Source organism: Carcharodon carcharias, assembly GCF_017639515.1.
Source record: "Carcharodon carcharias isolate sCarCar2 chromosome 39 unlocalized genomic scaffold, sCarCar2.pri SUPER_39_unloc_10, whole genome shotgun sequence".
In the NCBI taxonomy this organism is placed as follows: Eukaryota; Metazoa; Chordata; class Chondrichthyes; order Lamniformes; family Lamnidae; genus Carcharodon; species Carcharodon carcharias.
Genome location: NW_024470815.1, coordinates 259,897 through 279,888, shown reverse-complemented (window position 1 = coordinate 279,888; position 19,992 = coordinate 259,897).

The following is a 19,992-nucleotide window of genomic DNA, read 5'->3' as shown; positions in this document are numbered from 1 at the left end:
GATCAGAAGCAGGAATCCTGGCTGATTTCTCCACTCTCTCTAACCCAGGGATCACTGGACAGTGATCAGGAGCAGGAACCGTGGCTGATTTCCTCTCTCGCTCTCTAAACCAGGGATCACTGGACAGTGATCAGGAGCAGGAACCCTGGCTGATTTCCCCTCAGTCTCTAACCCAGGGATCACTGGACAGTGATCAGGAGCTGGACCCCAGGCTGATTTCCACTCTCTCTTTCTCTTTAACCCAGGGATCACTGGACAGTGATCAGGAGCAGGAAACCTGGCTGATTTCCCCTCTCTCTTTCTCTTTAACCCAGGGATCACTGGACAGTGATCAGGAGTAGGAACCCTGGCTGATTTCCCCTCTCTCTCTCTAACCCAGGAATCACTGAACAGTGATCAGGATCAGAATCCCTGGCTGATATCCCCTCTCTGCCTTTCTAACCCAGGAATAACTGGACAGTGATCAGCAGCAGGAACCTTGGCAGATTTCTCCACTATCTCTAACCCAAGGATCACTGGACAGTGATCAGCAGCAGGAACCTTGGCTGATTTCTCACCTCCCACTCTCTCTAAACCGGGGATCACTGTACAGTGATCAAGAGTAGGAACCCTGGCTGATTTCCGCTCTCTTTCTCTCTCTTTCTAACCAAGGGATCATTGAACAGTGATCAGGAGCAGGAACCCTGGCTGATTTCCACTATCTCTCTCTAACTCAGGGATTACTGCACAGTGATCAGGAACAGGAACGCTGGCTGAATTCCTATCTCTCTCTCTCTCTCTCTCCAAACCAGGAATCACTGGACAGAGATCAGCAGCGGGAACCTTGGCTGATTTCCCCCCTCTCTCTCTAACCTGAGGATCACTGGACAGTGATCAGAAAACCAGGAGGATTTCCACTATCTCTCTCTAACTCAGGGATCACTGGACAGTGATCAGGAGCAGGAACCCTGGCTGATTTCCCCTCTCTCTCACTAACCCAGGGATCACTGGACAGGGATCAGCAGCAGGAACCTTGGCTGATTTCTCGCCCTCTCTCTCTCTAACCCGGGGATCACTTGACCGTGATCAAGAGCAGGAACCCAGGCTGATTTCCCCTCTCTCACTCTCTCTCTCTTTAAACCAGGGATCACTGGACAGTGAACAGGAGCCAGAACCCTGGTTGATTTCCCCTCTCTTTCTGAACCTGGGATCACTGGACAGTGATCAGAAGCAGGAATCCTGGCTGATTTCTCCACTCTCTCTAACCCAGGGATCACTGGACAGTGATCAGGAGCAGGAACCGTGGCTGATTTCCTCTCTCGCTCTCTAAACCAGGGATCACTGGACAGTGATCAGGAGCAGGAACCCTGGCTGATTTCCCCTCAGTCTCTAACCCAGGGATCACTGGACAGTGATCAGGAGCTGGACCCCAGGCTGATTTCCACTCTCTCTTTCTCTTTAACCCAGGGATCACTGGACAGTGATCAGGAGTAGGAGCCCTGGCTGATTTCCCCTCTATATCTCTCTCTATAAACCAGTATTCACTGAACAGAGATCAGGAGCAGGAAACCTGGCTGATTTCCTCTCTCTCTCTCTAACCCAGGAATCACTGAACAGTGATCAGGATCAGAATCCCTGGCTGATATCCCCTCTCTGCCTTACTAACCCAGGAATAACTGGACAGTGATCAGGAGCAGGAACCTTGGCTGATTTCTGCACTCTCTCTAACCGAAGGATCACTGGACAGTGATCAGCAGCAGGAACCTTGGCTGATTTCTCACCTCTCACTCTCTCTAAACCGGGGATCACTGTACAGTGATCAAGAGTAGGAACCCTGGCTGATTTCCCCTCTCTTTCTCTCTCTTTCTAACCAAGGGATCATTGAACAGTGATCAGGAGCAGGAACCCTGGCTGATTTCCACTATCTCTCTCTAACTCAGGGATTACTGCACAGTGATCAGGAACAGGAGCGCTGGCTGAATTCCTATCTCTCTCTCTCTCTCTCTCTCTCCAAACCAGGAATCACTGGACAGAGGTCAGCAGCAGGAACCTTGGCTGATTTCCCCCCTCTCTCTCTAACCTGAGGATCACTGGACAGTGATCAGGAACCCGGGAGGATTTCCACTATCTCTCTCTAACTCAGGGATCACTGGACAGTGATCAGGAGCAGGAACCCTGGCTGATTTCCCCTCTCTCTCACTAACCCAGGGATCACTGGACAGGGATCAGCAGCAGGAACCTTGGCTGATTTCTCACCTCTCACTCTCTCTAAACCGGGGATCACTGTACAGTGATCAAGAGTAGGAACCCTGGCTGATTTCCCCTCTCTTTCTCTCTCTTTCTAACCAAGGGATCATGGAACAGTGATCAGGAGCAGGAACCCTGGCTGATTTCCACTATCTCTCTCTAACTCAGGGATTACTGCACAGTGATCAGGAACAGGAACGCTGGCTGAATTCCTATCTCTCTCTCTCTCTCTCCAAACCAGGAATCACTGGACAGAGGTCAGCAGCAGGAACCTTGGCTGATTTCCCCCCTCTCTCTCTAACCTGAGGATCACTGGACAGTGATCAGAAACCCGGGAGGATTTCCACTATCTCTCTCTAACTCAGGGATCACTGGACAGTGATCAGGAGCAGGAACCCTGGCTGATTTCCCCTCTCTCTCACTAACCCAGGGATCACTGGACAGGGATCAGCAGCAGGAACCTTGGCTGATTTCTCGCCCTCTCTCTCTCTAACCCGGGGATCACTTGACCGTGATCAAGAGCAGGAACCCAGGCTGATTTCCCCTCTCTCACTCTCTCTCTCTTTAAACCAGGGATCACTGGACAGTGAGCAGGAGCCAGACCCCTGGCTGATTTCCCCTCTCTCTCTGAACCAGGGATCACTGGACAGTGATCAGGAGCAGGAACCCTGGCTGATTTCCCCTCTCTCTCTGAACCAGGGATCACTGGACAGTGATCAGAAGCAGGAAACATGGCTGATTTCTCCACTCTCTCGAACCCAGGGATCACTGGACAGTGATCAGGAGCAGGAACCCTGGCTGATTTCCTCTCTCGCTCTCTAAACCAGGGATCACTGGACAGTGATCAGGAGCTGGACCCCAGGCTGACTTCCACTCTCTCTTTCTCTTTAACCCAGGGATCACTGGACAGTGATCAGGAGCTGGACCCCAGGCTGATTTCCACTCTCTCTTTCTCTTTAACCCAGGGATCACTGGACAGTGATCAGGAGCTGGACCCCAGGCTGATTTCCACTCTCTCTTTCTCTTTAACCCAGGGATCACTGGACAATGACCAGGAGCAGGAACCCTGGCTGATTTCCCCTCTCTGCCTTTCTAACCCAGGAATAACTGGACAGTGATCAGCAGCAGGAACCTTGGCTCATTTCCCCCCTCTCTCTGTAACCCGAGGAACACTGGACAGTGATCAGAAACCCGAGCGGATTTCCACTATCTCTCTCTACCTCAGGAATCACTGGACAGTGATCAGGAGCAGGAATCCTGGCTGATTTCTCCACTCTCTCTAACCCAGGGATCACTGGACAGTGATCAGGAGCGGGAACCCTGGCTGATTTCCTCTCTCACTCTCTAAACCAGGGATCACTGGACAGTGATCAGGAGCAGGAACCCTGGCTGATTTCCCCTCACTCTCTAACCCAGGGATCACTGGACAGTGATCAGGAGCAGGAAGCCTGGCTGATTTCCCCTCTCTCTTTCTCTTTAACCCAGGGATCACTGGACAGTGATCAGGAGCAGGAACCCTGGCTGATTTCCCCTCTATATCTCTCTCTATAAACCAGGATTCACTGAACAGAGATCAAGAACAGGAAAACTGGCTGATTTCCTCTCTCTCTCTCTAACCCAGGAATCACTGAACAGTGATCAGGATCAGAATCCCTGGCTGATATCCCCTCTCTGCCTTTCTAACCAAGGAATAACTGGACAGTGATCAGCAGCAGGAACCTTGGCTGATTTCTCCACTCTCTCTAACCCAAGGATCACTGGACAGTGATCAGCAGCAGGAACCTTGGTTGATTTCTCACCTCTCACTCTCTCTAAACCGGGGATCACTGTACAGTGATCAAGAGTAGGAACCCTGGCTGATTTCCCCACTCTTTCTCTCTCTTTCTAACCAAGGGATCATTGAACAGTGATCAGGAGCAGGAACCCAGGCTGATTTCCACTATCTCTCTCTAACTCAGGGATTACTGCACAGTGATCAGGAACAGGAACGCTGGCTGAATTCCTATCTCTCTCTCTCTCTCTCTCCAAACCAGGAATCACTGGACAGAGGTCAGCAGCAGGAACCTTGGCATTTTCCCCCCCTCTCTCTCTAACCTGAGGATCACTGGACAGTGATCAGAAACCCGGGAGGATTTCCACTATCTCTCTCTAACTCAGGGATCACTGGACAGTGATCAGGAGCAGGAACCCTGGCTGATTTCCCCTCTCTCTCACTAACCCAGGGATCACTGGACAGGGATCAGCAGCAGGAACCTTGGCTGATTTCTCGCCCTCTCTCTCTCTAACCCGGGGATCACTTGACCGTGATCAAGAGCAGGAACCCAGGCTGATTTCCCCTCTCTCACGCTCTCTCTCTTTAAACCAGGGATCACTGGACAGTGAGCAGGAGCAGGAACCCTGGCTGATTTCCCCTCTCTCTTTCTCTTTAACCCAGGGATCACTGGACAGTGATCAGGAGCAGGAACCCTGGCTGATTTCCCCTCTATATCTCTCTCTATAAACCAGGATTCACTGAACAGAGATCAGGAGCAGGAAACCTGGCTGATTTCCTCTCTCTCTCTCTAACCCAGGAATCACTGAACTGTGATCAGGATCAGAATCCCTGGCTGATATCCCCTCTTTGCCTTTCTAACCTAGGAATAACTGAACAGTGATCAGCAGCAGGAACCTTGGCTGATTTCTCCACTCTCTCTAACCCAAGGATCACTGGACAGTGATCAGCAGCAGGAACCTTGGCTGATTTCTCACCTCCCACTCTCTCTAAACCGGGGATCACTGTACAGTGATCAAGAGAAGGAACCCTGGCTGATTTCCCCACTCTTTCTCTCTCTTTCTAACCAAGGGATCATTGAACAGTGATCAGGAGCAGGAACCCTGGCTGAAGTCCTGTCTCTCTCTCTCTCTCTCTCTCCAAACCAGGAATCACTGGACAGTGATCAGCAGCAGGAACCTTGGCTGATTTCCACCCTCTCTCTCTAACCTGAGGATCACTGGACAGTGATCAGAAACCCGGGAGGATTTCCACTATCTCTCTCTAACTCAGGGATCACTGGACAGTGATCAGGAGCAGGAACCCTGGCTGATTTCCCTTCTCTCTCACTAACCGAGGGATCACTGGACAGGGATCAGCAGCAGGTACCTTGGCTGATTTCTCGCCCTCTCTCTCTCTAACCCGGGGATCACTTGACCGTGATCAAGTGCAGGAACCCAGGCTGATTTCCCCTCTCTCACTCTCTCTCTCTTTAAACCAGGGATCACTGGACAGTGAGCAGGAGCCAGAACCCTGGCTGATTTCCCCTCTCTCTCTGAACCAGGGATCACTGGACAGTGATCAGGAGCAGGAAACATGGCTGATATCCTCTCTCTATCTCTATCCAAGTGATCACTGGACAGTGATCAGAAGCAGGAATCCTGGCTGATTTCTCCACTCTCTCTAACCCAGGGATCACTGGACAGTGAACAGGAGCCAGAACCCTGGTTGATTTCCCCTCTCTTTCTGAACCTGGGATCACTGGACAGTGATCAGAAGCAGGAATCCTGGCTGATTTCTCCACTCTCTCTAACCCAGGGATCACTGGACAGTGATCAGGAGCAGGAACCCTGGCTGATTTCCCCTCAGTCTCTAACCCAGGGATCACTGGACAGTGATCAGGATCAGGAACCCTGGCTGATTTCCCCTCTCTCTTTCTCTTTAACCCAGGGATCACTGGACAGTGATCAGGAGTAGGAACCCTGGCTGATTTCCCCTCTCTCTCTCTAACCCAGGAATCACTGAACAGTGATCAGGATCAGAATCCCTGGCTGATATCCCCTCTCTGCCTTTCTAACCCAGGAATAACTGGACAGTGATCAGCAGCAGGAACCTTGGCTGATTTCTCCACTCTCTCTAACCCAAGGATCACTGGACAGTGATCAGCAGCAGGAACCTTGGCTGATTTCTCACCTCCCACTCTCTCTAAACCGGGGATCACTGTACAGTGATCAAGAGTAGGAACCCTGGCTGATTTCCGCTCTCTTTCTCTCTCTTTCTAACCAAGGGATCATTGAACAGTGATCAGGAGCAGGAACCCTGGCTGATTTCCACTATCTCTCTCTAACTCAGGGATTACTGCACAGTGATCAGGAACAGGAACGCTGGCTGAATTCCTATCTCTCTCTCTCTCTCCAAACCAGGAATCACTGGACAGAGGTCAGCAGCAGGAACCTTGGCTGATTTCCCCCCTCTCTCTCTAACCTGAGGATCACTGGACAGTGATCAGAAAACCAGGAGGATTTCCACTATCTCTCTCTAACTCAGGGATCACTGGACAGTGATCAGGAGCAGGAACCCTGGCTGATTTCCCCTCTCTCTCACTAACCCAGGGATCACTGGACAGGGATCAGCAGCAGGAACCTTGGCTGATTTCTCGCCCTCTCTCTCTCTAACCCGGGGATCACTTGACCGTGATCAAGAGCAGGAACCCAGGCTGATTTCCCCTCTCTCACTCTCTCTCTCTTTAAACCAGGGATCACTGGACAGTGAACAGGAGCCAGAACCCTGGTTGATTTCCCCTCTCTTTCTGAACCTGGGATCACTGGACAGTGATCAGAAGCAGGAATCCTGGCTGATTTCTCCACTCTCTCTAACCCAGGGATCACTGGACAGTGATCAGGAGCAGGAACCGTGGCTGATTTCCTCTCTCGCTCTCTAAACCAGGGATCACTGGACAGTGATCAGGAGCAGGAACCCTGGCTGATTTCCCCTCTCTCTTTCTCTTTAACCCAGGGATCACTGGACAGTACTCAGGAGTAGGAGCCCTGGCTGATTTCCCCTCTATATCTCTCTCTATAAACCAGGATTCACTGAACAGAGATCAGGAGCAGGAAACCTGGCTGATTTCTCCTCTCTTTCTCTAACCCAGGAATCACTGAACAGTGATCAGGATCAAAATCCCTGGCTCATATCCCCTCTCTGCCTTTCTAACCCAGGAATAACTGCACAGTGATCAGCAGCAGGAACCTTGGCTGATTTCTCCACTCTCTCTAACCCAAGGATCACTGGACAGTGATCAGCAGCAGGAACCTTGGTTGATTTCTCACCTCCCACTCTCTCTAAACCGGGGATCACTGTACAGTGATCAGGAGCAGGAACCCTGGCTGATTTCCCCTCTCTCTCACTAACCCAGGGATCACTGGACAGGGATCAGCAGCAGGAACCTTGGCTGATTTCTCGCCCTCTCTCTCTCTAACCCGGGGATCACTTGACCGTGATCAAGAGCAGGAACCCAGGCTGATTTCCCCTCTCTCACTCTCTCTCTCTTTAAACCAGGGATCACTGGACAGTGAGCAGGAGCAGGAACCCTGGCTGATTTCCCCTCTCTCTCACTAACCCAGGGATCACTGGACAGGGATCAGCAGCAGGAACCTTGGCTGATTTCTCACCCTCTCTCTCTCTAACCCGGGGATCACTTGACCGTGATCAAGAGCAGGAACCCAGGCTGATTTACCCTCTCACTCTCTCTCTCTCTCTTTAAACCAGGGATCACTGGACAGTGACCAGGAGCCAGAACCCTTGTTGATTTCCCCTCTCTCTCTGAAACTGGGATCACTGGACAGTGATCAGAAGCAGGAAACATGGCTGATTTCTCCACTCTCTCTAACCCAGGGATCACTGGACAGTGATCAGGAGCAGGAACCCTGGCTGATTTCTCCACTCTCTCTAACCCAGGGATCACTGGACAGTGATCAGGAGCAGGAACCCTGGCTGATTTCCTCTCTTTCTCTCTAACCCAGGGATCACTGGACAGTGATCAGGAGCAGGAACCCTGGCTGATATCCTCTCACTATCTCTATCCAAGTGATCACTGGACAGTGATCAGAAGCAGGAATCCTGGCTGATTTCTCCACTCTCTCTAACCCAGGGATCACTGGACAGTGATCAGGAGCAGGAACCCTTGCTGATTTCCTCTCTTGCTCTCTAAACCAGGGATCACTGGACAGTGATCAGGAGCAGCAACCCTGGCTGATTTCCCCTCACTCTCTAACCCAGGGATCACTGGACAGTGATCAGGAGTAGGAACCCTGGCTGATTTCCCCTCTATATCTCTCTCTATAAACCAGGATTCACTGAACAGAGATCAGGAGCAGGAAACCTGGCTGATTTCCTCTCTCTCTCTCTAACCCAGGAATCACTGAACAGTGATCAGGATCAGAATCCCTGGCTGATATCCCCTCTCTGCCTTACTAACCCAGGAATAACTGGACAGTGATCAGCAGCAGGAACCTTGGCTGATTTCTCCACTCTCTCTAATCCAAGGATCACTGGACAGTGATCAGCAGCAGGAACCTTGGCTGATTTCTCACCTCTCACTTTCTCTAAACCGGGGATCAATGTACAGTGATCAAGAGTAGGAACCCTGGCTGATTTCCCCTCTCTTTCTCTCTCTTTCTAACCAAGGGATCATTGAACAGTGATCAGGAGCAGGAACCCTGGCTGATTTCCACTATCTCTCTCTAACTCAGGGATTACTGCACAGTGATCAGGAACAGGAACGCTGGCTGAATTCCTACCTCTCTCTCTCTCTCTCCAAACCAGGAATCACTGGACAGAGGTCAGCAGCAGGAACCTTGGCTGATTTCCCCCCTCTCTCTCTAACCTGAGGATCACTGGACAGTGATCAGAAACCCGGGAGGATTTCCACTATCTCTCTCTAACTCAGGGATCACTGGACAGTGATCAGGAGCAGGAACCCTGGCTGATTTCCCCTCTCTCTCACTAACCCAGGGATCACTGGACAGGGATCAGCAGCAGGAACCTTGGCTGATTTCTCGCCCTCTCTCTCTCTAACCCGGGGATCACTTGACCGTGATCAAGAGCAGGAACCCAGGCTGATTTCCCCTCTCTCACTCTCTCTCTCTTTAAACCAGGGATCACTGGACAGTGAGCAGGAGCAAGAACCCTGGCTGATTTCCCCTCTCTCTTTCTCTTTAACCCAGGGATCACTGGACAGTGCTCAGGAGCAGGAACCCTGGCTGATTTCCCCTCTATATCTCTCTCTATAAACCAGGATTCACTGAACAGAGATCAGGAGCAGGAAACCTGGCTGATTTCCTCTCTCTCTCTCTAACCCAGGAATCACTGAACAGTGATCAGGATCAGAATCCCTGGCTGATATCCCCTCTCTGCCTTTCTAACCCAGGAATAACTGGACAGTGATCAGCAGCAGGAACCTTGGCTCATTTCCCCCCTCTCTCTCTAACCCGAGGAACACTGGACAGTGATCAGAAACCCGGGCGGATTTCTACTATCTCTCTCTAACTCAGGGATCACTGGACAGTGATCAGGAGCACGAACCCTGGCTGATTTCCCCTCTCTCTCAATAACCCAGGGATCACTGGACAGGGATCAGCAGCAGGAACCTTGGCTGATTTCTCGCCCCCTCTCTCTCTAACCCGGGGATCACTTGACCGTGATCAAGAGCAGGAACCTTGGCTGATTTCCCCTCTCTCTCTGAACCAGGGATCACTGGACAGTGATCAGGAGCAGGAACCCTGGCTGATTTCCTCTCTCTATCTCTAACCAAGTGATCACTGGACAGTGATCAGAAGCAGGAATCCTGGCTGATTTCTCCACTCTCTCTAACCCAGGGATCACTGGACAGTGATCAGGAGCAGGAACCCTGGCTGATTTACTCTCTCGCTCTCTAAACCAGGGATCCCTGGACAGTGATCAGTAGCAGGATCCCTGGCTGATTTCCCCTCACTCTCTAACCCAGGGATCACTGGACAGTGATCAGGAGCAGGAACACTGGCTGATTTCCCCTCTCTCTCTAACCCAGGGATCACTGGACAGTGATCAGGAGCAGGAACCCTGGCTGATTTCCCCTCTCTCTCTAACCCAGGGATCACTGGACAGTGATCAGGATCTGGAACCCTGGCTGATTTCCACTCTCTCTTTCTCTTTAACCCAGGGATCACTGGATAGTGATCAGGAGTAGGAACCCTGGCTGATTTCCCCTCACTTTCACTAACCCAGGGATCACCTGACAGTGATCACGAGCAGGAACCTTGGCTGATTTCCCCTCTCTCTCTCTTTTTAACCCAGGGATCACTGGACAGTGATCAGGAGCTGGAACCCTGGCTGATTTCCCCTCTCTCTCTCTCTTTAACCCAGGGATCACTGGACAGTGATCAGGAGCAGGAACCCTGGCTGATTTCCCTTCTATATCTCTCTCTATAAACCAGGATTCACTGGACAGAGATCAGGAGCAGGAACCCTGGCTGATTTCCTCTCTCTCTCTCTAACCCAGGAATCGTGAACAGTGATCAGGATCAGAATCCCTGGCTGATATCCCCTCTCTGCCTTTCTATCCCAGGAATAACTGGACAGTGATCAGCAGCAGGAACCTTGGCTGATTTCCCCCCTCTCTCTCTAACCCGAGGATCACTGGACAGTGATCAGAAACCCGGGCGGATTTCCATTATCTCTCTCTAACTCAGGGATCACTGGACAGTGATCAGGAGCAGGAACCCTGGCTGATTTCCCCTCTCTCTCACTAACCCAGGCTTCACTGGACAGGGATCAGCAGCAGGAACCTTGACTGATTACTCCCCCTCTCTCTCTTCAACCCAGGGATCACCTGACAGTGATCAGGAGCAGGAAGCCTGGCTGATTTCCCCTCTCTCTTTCTCTTTAACCCAGGGATCACTGGACACTGATCGGGAGCAGGAACCCTGTCTGATTTCCCCTCTGTATCTCTCTCTATAAACCAGGATTCACTGGACAGAGATCAGGAGCAGGAACCCTGGCTGATTTCCTCTCTCTCTCTCTAACCCAGGAATCACTGAACTGTGATCAGGATCAGAATCCCTGGCTGATATCCCCTCTCTGCCTTTCTAACCCAGGAATAACTGGACAGTGATCAGGATCAGAATCTCTGGCTGATATACCCTCTCTGCCTTTCAAACCCAGGAATAACTGGACAGTGATCAGGAGCAGGAACCCTACCTGATTTCCACTCTATCTCTCTAACCCAGGGATCAAAGGACAGTGAGCAGGACCCAGAACCCTGGCTGATTTCCCCTCGCTTTCTAACACAGGGATCATTGGACAGTGATCAGGAGCATGAACCCTGGCTGATTTCCTCTCTCGCTCTCTAACCCAGGGATCACTGGACAGTGATCAGGAGCAGGAACCCTGGCCGATTTCCCCTCTCTCTCTCTAACCCAGGGATCACTGGACAGCAATCAGGAGCAGGTACCCTGGCTGATTTCCTATCTCTCTCTAACCAAGGGATCACTGCAGAGTGGAGAGTGAACAGGAGCAGGAAACCTGGCTAATTTCCCCTCTCTCTCTCTCTCTCTAACCCAGGGATCACTGGACAGTGAGAAGGAGCCAGATCCTTGGCTGATTTCCCCTCTCTCTCTGAACCAGGGTTCACTGGACAGTGATCAGGAGCAGGAACCCTGGCTGATTTCCCCTCTCTCTCTCTAACCCAGGGATCACTGGACAGCGATCAGGAGCAGGTACCCTGGCTGATTTCCTATCTCTCTCTAACCAAGGGATCACTGCAGAGTGGAGAGTGAACAGGAGCAGGAAACCTGGCTAATTTCCCCTCTCTCTCTCACTCTCTAACCCAGGGATCACTGGACAGTGAGAAGGAGCCAGATCCTTGGCTGATTTCCCCTCTCTCTCTGAACCAGGGTTCACTGGACAGTGATCAGGAGCAGGAACCCTGGCTGATTTCCCCTCTCTCTCTCTAACCCAGGGATCACTGGACAGTGAGAAGGAGCCAGATCCTTGGCTGATTTCCCCTCTCTCTCTGAACCAGGGTTCACTGGACAGTGATCAGGAGCAGGAACCCTGGCTGATTTCCCCTCTCTCTCTCTAACCCAGGGATCACTGGACAGTGATCAGGAGCAGGAACCCTGGCCGATTTCTCCTCTCTCTCTCTAACCCAGGGATCACCTGACAGTGATCAGGAGCAGGGACCCTGGCTGATTTCCTCTCTCGCTCTCTAAACCAGGGATCACTGGACAGTGATCAGGAGCAGGAACCCTGGCTGATTTCCCCTCTCTCTCACCATCCCAGGGATCACTGGACAGTGATCAGGAGCAGGAACCCTGGCTGATTTCCCCTCTCTCTTTCTCTTAACCCAGGGATCACTGGACAGTGATCAGGAGCAGGAACCCTGGCTGATTTCCCCTCTGTATCTCTTTCTATAAACCAGGATTCACTGGACAGAGATCAGGAGCAGGAACCCTGGCTGATTTCCTCTCTCTCTCTCTAACCCAGGAATCACTGAACAGTGATCAGGATCAGAATCCCTGGCTGATATCCCCTCTCTGCCTTTCAAACCCAGGAATAACTGGACAGTGATCAGGAGCAGGAACCCAACCTGATTTCCCCTCTCTCTCTCTAACCCAGGAATCACTGGACAGGGATCATCAGCAGGAACCCTGTCTGATTTCTCCCGTCTCTCTCTCTCTAACCCAGGGATCAAAGGACAGTGAGCAGGACCCAGAACCCTGGCTGATTTCCCCTCTCTCTCTGAACCAGGGATCACTGGACAGGGATCAGCAGCAGGAACCTTGGCTGATTTCTCGCCCTCTCTCTCTCTAACCCGGGGATCACTTGACCGTGATCAAGAGCAGGAACCCAGGCTGATTTCCCCTCTCTCTCTCTCTCTCTCTCTCTAACCCAGGGATCACCGGACAGTGATCAGGATCAGGAACCCTGGCTGATTTCCCCTCTCTCTCTCTAAACAAGGGATCATTGGCAGTGATCAGGAGCAGGAACCCTGGCTGATTTCCTCTCTCGCTCTCTAAACCAGGGATCACTGGACAGTGATCAGGAGCAGGAACCCTGGCTGATTTCCCCTCACTCTCTAACCCAGGGATCACTGGACAGTGATCAGGAGCAGGAACCCTGGCTGATTTCTCCTCTCTCTCACTAACCCAGGGATCACCTGACAGTGATCAGGAGCAGGGACCCTGGCTGATTTCTTCTCTCGCTCTCTAAACCAGGGATCACTGGACAGTGATCAGGAGCAGGAACCCCGGCTGATTTCCCCTCACTCTCTAACCCAGGGATCACTGGACAGTGATCAGGAGCAGGAACCCTGGCTGATTTCCCCTCTCTCTCACCATCCCAGGGATCACTGGACAGTGATCAGGAGCAGGAACCCTGGCTGATTTCCCCTCTCTCTTTCTCTTTAACCCAGGGATCACTGGACAGTGATCAGGAGCAGGAACCCTGGCTGATTTCCCCTCTGTATCTCTCTCTATAAACCAGGATTCACTGGACAGAGATCAGGAGCAGGAACCCTGGCTGATTTCCTCTCTCTCTCTCTAACCCAGGAATCACTGAACAGTGATCAGGATCAGAATCCCTGGCTGATATCCCCTCTCTGCCTTTCAAACCCAGGAATAACTGGACAGTGATCAGGAGCAGGAACCCAACCTGATTTCCCCTCTCTCTCTCTAACCCAGGAATCACTGGACCGGGATCATCAGCAGGAACCCTGTCTGATTTCTCCCGTCTCTCTCTCTCTAACCCAGGGATCAAAGGACAGTGAGCAGGACCCAGAACCCTGGCCGATTTCCCCTCTGTTTCTCTAACCCAGGGATCACTGGACAGTGATCAGGAGCAGGTACCCTGGCTGATTTCCTCTCTCTCTCTCTAACCCAGGGATCACTGGACAGTGAGCAGGAGCCAGAACCCTGGCTGATTTCCCCTCTCTCTCTGAACCAGGGATCACTGGACAGTGATCAGGAGCAGGAAACATGGCTGATTTCCTCTCTCTATCTCTAACCAAGTGATGACTGGACAGTGTTCAGTGTTCAGGAGCTGGAATCCTGGCTGATTTCTCCACTCTCTCTAACCCAGGGATCACTGGACTGTGATCAGGAGCAGGAACCCTGGCTGATTTCCAATATCTCTCTCTAACCCAGGGATCACTGGACAGTGACCAGGAGCAGCAACTCTGGCTGATTTCCCTTCCCTCTCTCTCTCCCTAACCAAGGGATCACTGGACTTCGATCAGTAACAAGTACCCTGGCAGAATACCTCTCTCTCTCTCTCTCTCTAACGCAGGGATCACCTGACAGTGATCAGGAGTAGGAACCCTGGCTGATTTTATCTCCCACTGTCTAATCCCGGGATCACTGGACAGTGATCAGGAGCAGGAACCCTGGCTGATTTCCCATCTCTCTCTCTAACCAAGGGATCACTGGACAGTGATCAGGAGCAGGAACCCTGGCTGATTTTCCCTCTCTCTTTATCTTAAACCCAGGGATCACTGGACAGTGATCAGGAGCAGGAACCCTGGCTGATTTCCCCTCTATATATCTCTCTATAAACCAGGATTCACTGGACAGGGATCATCAGCAGGAACCATGGCAGATTACACCCCTCTCCGTCTCTCTAACCCAGGGATCAAAGGACAGTGAGCAGGACCAGGAACCCTGGCTGATTTCCCCTCTCTCTCTGAACCAGGGATCACTGGACAGTGATCAGGAGCAGGAACCCTGGCCGTTTTCCGTCTCTCTCTCTAACCCAGGGATCACTGGACAGTGATTTGGAGCAGGTACCATGGCTGATTTCCTCTCTCTCTCTCTCACTCTCTCTAACCCGGGGATCACTGGACAGTGATCAAGAGCAGGAACCCTGGCTGATTTCCCCTCTCTCTCTATCTCTCTGACAAAGGGATCATTGGACAGTGATCAGGAGCAGGAACCCTGGCTGATTTCCACTCTCTCTCACTAACCCAGGGATCAATGGACAGTGATCAGCAGCAGGAAATTTGGCTGATTTCTCGCCCTCTCTCTCTCTAAACCGGGGATCACTTGACCGTGATCAAGAGCAGAAACCCAGGCTGATTTCCCCTCTCTCTCTCTCTCTCTCTTTAACCCAGGGATTAAAGGACAGTGAGCAGGACCCAGAACCCTGGCTGATTTCCCCTCTCTCTCTGAACCAGAGATCACTGGACAGTCATCAGGAGCAGGAACCCTGGCTGATTTCCCCTCTCTCTTTATCTTTAACCCAGGGATTACTGGAAAGTGATCAGGAGCAGGAACCCTGGCTGATTTCCCCTCTATATCTCTCTCTATGAACCAGGATTCACTGGACAGAGATCAGGAGCAGGAACCATGGCAGATTACGCCCCTCTCACTCTCTCTAACCCAGGGATCAAAGGACAGTGAGCAGGACCCAGAACCCTGGCTGATTTCCCCTCTCTCTCTGAACCAGGGATCACTGGACAGTGATCAGGAGCAGGAACCCTGGCGATTTCCCCCCTCTCAAACCCAGGGATCACTGGACAGTGACCAGGAGCAGCAAACCCGGCTGATATCCCCCCCCCTCTCTCTCTCTAACCCAGGGATCACTGAACAGTGATCAGGAGCAGGAACCCTGGCTGATTTCCCCTCTCTCTCTTAACCAGGGATCACTGGACAGTGATCAGGAGCAGGAAACGTTGCTGATTTCCACTCTCTATCTCTAACCAAGTGATCACTGGACAGTGATCAGAAGCAGGAATCCTGGCTGATTTCTCCACTCTCTATAACCCAGGGATCACCGGACAGTGTTCAGGAGCAGGAACACTGGCTGATTTCCCCTCTCTCTCTCTAACCAAGGGATCATTGGCAGTGATCAGGAGCAGGAACCTAGCTGATTTCCTCTCTCGCTCTCTAAACCAGGGATCACTGGACAGTGATCAGGAGCAGGAACCCTGGCTGATTTCACCTCACTCTCTAACCTAGGGATCACTGGACAGTGATCAGGAGCAGGAACCCTGGCTGATTTACCCTCTCTCTCACTAACCCAGGGATCACCTGACAGTGATCAGGAGCAGGAAGCCTGGCTGATTTCGCCTCTTTCTTTCTCTTTAACCCAGGGATCACTGGACAGTGATCAGGAGCAGGAACCCTGGCATATTTCCACTCTCTCTCTCTCTCTAACCCAGGAATCACAGGACAGTGTTCAGGAGCAGGAACCCTGGCTGATTTCCTCTCTTGCTCTCTAAACCAGGGATCAATGGACAGTGATCAGGGGCAGGAAGCCTGGCTGATTTCCCCTCACTCTCTAACCCAGGGATCACTGGACAGTGATCAGGAGCAGGAACCCTGGCTGATTTCCCCTCTCTCTCTAACCCAGGGATCACTGGGCAGTGATCAGGAGCAGGAACCCTGGCTGATTTCCTCTCAATCTCACTAACCCAGGGATCACCTGAAAGTGATCAGGAGCGGGAACCCTGGCTGATTTCCCCTCACTCTCTCTCTCTCACCCAGGGATCACTGGACAGTGAGCAGGAGCCAGAACCCTGGCTGATTTCCCCTCTCTCTCTGAACCAGGGATCACTGGACAGTGATCAGGAGCAGGAAACGTTGCTGATTTCCTCTCTCTATCTCTAACCAAGTGATCACTGGACAGTGATCAGGAGCAGGAATCCTGGCTGATTTCTCCACTCTCTCTAATCCAGGGATCACTGGACAGTGATCAGGAGCAGGAATCCTGGCTGATTTCTCCACTCTCTCTAACCCAGGGATCACCGGACAGTCATCTGGAGCAGGAACCCTGGCTGATTTCCCCTCTCTCTCACTAACCCAGGGATCACTGGACTGTGATCAGGAGCAGGAAGCCTGGCTGATTTCGCCTCTCTCTTTCTATTTAACCCAGGTATCACTGGACAGTGATCAGGAGCAGGAACCCTGGCTGATTTCCCCTCTCTCTCTAACCCAGGGATCACCTGACAGTGATCAGGAGCAGGAACCCTGGCTGATTTCCCCTCTCTCTTTCTCTTTAACCCAGGGATCACTGGACAGTGATCAGGAGCAGGAACCCTGGCTGATTTCCCCTGTTTAAACCAGGATTCACTGAACAGAGATCAGGAGCAGGAACACTGGCTGATTTCCCCTCTCTCTCACTAACCCAGGGATCACTGGACAGGGATCAGCAGCAGGAACCTTGGCTGATTTCTCCCCCTCTCTCTCTCTAACCAGGGGATCACTTGACCATGATCAAGAGCAGGTACCCAGGCTGATTTCCCCTCTCACTCTCTCTCTCTCTCTAACCCAGGGATCACTGGACAGTGAGCAGGAGCCAGAACCCTGGCTGATTTCCGCTCTCTCACTGAACCAGGAATCACTCCACAGTGATCAGGAGCAGGAACACTGGCTGATTTCCCCTCTCACTCTCTCTCTCTAACCCAGGGATCACTGGACAGTAAGCAGGAGCCAGAACCCTGGCTGATTTCCCCTCTCTCTCTGAACCAGGGATCACTGGACAGTGATCAGGAGCAGGAAACGTTGCTGATTTCCTCTCTCTATCTCTAACCAAGTGATCACTGGACAGTGATCAGAAGCAGGAATCCTGGCTGATTTCTCAACTCTCTCTAACCCAGGGATCACTGGACAGTCATCTGGAGCAGGAACACTGGCTGATTTCCCCTCTCTCTCTCTAACCAAGGGATCATTGGCAGTGATCAGGAGCAGGAACTCTGGCTGATTTCCTCTCTCGCTCTCTAAACCAGGGATCACTGGACAGTGATCAGCATCAGAATCCCTGGCTGATATCCCCTCTATGCCTTTCTAACCCAGGAATAACTGGACAGTGATCAGGAGCAGGAACCGTGGCCGATTTCCCCTCTCTCTCTCTCTAACCCAGGGATCACTGGACAGTGACCAGGAGCAGCATCCATGGCTGATATCACCCCACTCTCTCTCTCTAACCCGGGGATCACTGGACAGTGATCAGGAGCAGGTACCCTCGCTGATTTCCTATCTTTCTCTAACCAAGGGATCACTGCAGAGTGGACAGTGAACAGGAGCAGGAAAACTGGCTAATTTCCCTTCTCTCTCTCTCTCTTTAACCCAGGGATCACTGTACAGTGAGCAGGAGCCAGAACCTTGGCTGATTTCCCCTCTCTCTCTGAACCAGGGATCACTGGACAGTGATCAGGAGCAGGAACCCTGGCAGATTTCCTCTCACTCCAAACCCAGGGATCACTGGACAGTGATCAGGAGCAGGAACCCTGGCTGTTTTCCCCTCTCTCTCTAACCCAGGGATCACTGGACAGTGATCAGGAGCAGGAACCCTGGCTGATTTCATCTCAATCTCACTAACCCAGGGATCACCTGACAGTGATCAGGAGCAGGAACCCTGGCTGATTTCCCCTCTCTCTCTAACCCAGGGATCACTGGACAGTGATCAAGAGCAGGGACCCTGGCTGATTTCCTCTCAATCTCACTAACCCAGGGATCACCTGACAGTGATCAGGAGCAGGAAGCCTGGCTGATTTCCCCTCTCTCTTTCTCTTTAACCCAGGGATCACTGGACAGTGATCAGGAGCAGGAACCCTGGCTGATTTCCCCTCTATATCCCTCTCTATAAACCAGGATTCACTGAACAGAGATCAGGAGCAGGAACCCTGGCTGATTTCCTCTCTCTCTCTCTCTAACCCAGGTATCACTGAACAGTGATCAGGATCAGAATCCCTGGCTGATATCCCCTCTCTGCCTTTGTAACCCAGGAATAACTGGACAGTGATCAGCAGCAGGAACCTTGGCTGACTTCCCCCCTCTCTCTCTAACCCAGGAATCACTGGACAGAGATCAGAAACCCGGGCGGATTTCCACTATCTCTCTCTAACTCAGGGATCACTGGACAGTGATCAGGAGCAGGAACCCTGGCTGATTTCCCCTCTCTCTCACTGACCCAGGAATAACTGAACAGAGATCAGCAGCAGGAACCTTGGCTGATTTCCCCCCTCTCTCTCTAACCTGAGGATCACTGGACAGTGATCAGAAGCACGGGCGGATTTCCACTATCTCTCTCTAACTCAGGGATCACTGGACAGTGATCAGGAGCAGGAACCTTGGCTGATTTCTCCCCCTCTCTCTCTCTAACCCGGGGATCACTTGACCATGATCAAGAGCAGGAGCCCAGGCTGATTTCCCCTCTCTCTCTCTCTCTCTCTCTCTCTCTAACCCAGGGATCACTGGACAGTGAGCAGGAGCCAGAACCCTGGCTGATTTCCCCTCTGTCTCTGAACCAGGGATCACTGGACAGTGATCAGGAGCAGGAATCCTGGCTGATTTCTCCACTCTCTCTAACCCAGGGATCACTGGACAGTCATCTGGAGCAGGAACACTGGCTGATTTCCCCTCTCTCTATCTAACCAAGGGATCATTGGCAGTGATCAGGAGCAGGAACTCTGGCTGAATTCCTCTCTCGCTCTCTAAACCAGGGATCACTGGACAGTGATCAGGAGCAGGAACCCTGGCTGATTTCCCCTCTCTCTCTCTAACCCAGGGATCACCTGACAGTGATCAGGAGCAGGAAGCCTGGCTGATTTCCCCTCTCTCTTTCTCTTTAACCCAGGGATCACTGGACAGTGATCAGGAGCAGGAACCCTGGCTGATTTCCCCTCTGTATCTCTCTTTATAAACCAGGATTCACTGGACGGAGATCAGGACCAGGAACCCTGGCTGATTTCTCCTCTCTCTCTCTAACCCAGGAATCACTGAACAGTGATCAGCATCAGAATCCCTGGCTGATATCCCCTCTATGCCTTTCTAACCCAGGAATAACTGGACAGTGATCAGGAGCTGGAACCCTAGCTGATTTCCCCTCTCTCTCTCTAACCCAGGAATCACTGGACAGGGATCATCAGCAGGAACCATGGCAGATTACGCCCCTCTCACTCTCGCTAACCCAGGGATCAAAGGAGAGTGAGCAGGACCCAGAACCCTGGCTGATTTCCCCTCTCTCTCTGAACCAGGGATCAC